This window comes from Hippocampus comes, unplaced genomic scaffold, assembly GCF_001891065.2.
Source record: "Hippocampus comes isolate QL1 unplaced genomic scaffold, H_comes_QL1_v1.1 C16668742, whole genome shotgun sequence".
NCBI classification, from domain to species: domain Eukaryota; kingdom Metazoa; phylum Chordata; class Actinopteri; order Syngnathiformes; family Syngnathidae; genus Hippocampus; species Hippocampus comes.
Genome location: NW_017836228.1, coordinates 1 through 668, shown reverse-complemented (window position 1 = coordinate 668; position 668 = coordinate 1). Strand labels below are relative to the sequence as shown.

Below are 668 nucleotides of genomic sequence, written 5' to 3'. Positions count from 1 at the left end.
TGAAAGAAACTGCAAATTAACCGCTACTTACGTGACTGAGCTTGGGGCGCGGGACAAAGGCACTGAAGCACTCAAAGGAAGACACTCAACTAGCTGGGGAGATACCGGACATTTCCGGGTGATCATAATTGCAAAATCCGTACAAAGTGACAAAACAGCACTGCAAAAAAGGGACATTACAAGTGACAAAGTAACAGTCAGTTGCGGTGCGACTGGACAGTCCTTTGTGGCAAGGTCATGCGACAGACGCAAGAATTGATATCGGGAGTGTAACATGGCGGTCTCTTGAGTGCAATCTGTCCGGCTCCACTTCGGTATGATATTAAACGTCATACTCCTTATCGATGAATTTGGCCATCGTGGACAACTGGATGTTTGTCGTGCCCTCGTAGATGGTACCTGCAGAAGGAAGCCATTCAAGAATTCCATTTTGGTTGTACTGTGCGCAGCTCATATTTTGCGCTCTATAACCAGCGTTATAGTGCACGCACGTACCAATTTTACAGTCCCGGTAGTATTTCTCAATGGGGTAGTCTTTGGTGAAGCCCACCCCTCCCATCCATTCGATGCATTTAGACGTGGTCAGCGTTGCCACCTGAGGGAGACAAAAACAACAGTCAACCATTTTGGCCCAAATTTCCCCAGTGTGGGACAGATAAAGGATATCT

The 668-nt window shown here is 47.2% G+C and overlaps 1 long non-coding RNA gene across 1 annotated transcript; it reads right to left on the bottom strand.

Annotated features, from left to right (window-relative positions):
* Window positions 1–94: 94 nt before the first annotated feature.
* Window positions 95–618, bottom strand: LOC109508861 (uncharacterized). The gene is made up of 2 exons (XR_002166799.1): window positions 496–618; window positions 95–399 (listed from the first exon to the last, which is right to left on the bottom strand). It is a non-coding gene; the product is annotated as an uncharacterized LOC109508861 (long non-coding RNA).
* Window positions 619–668: the final 50 nt, after the last annotated feature.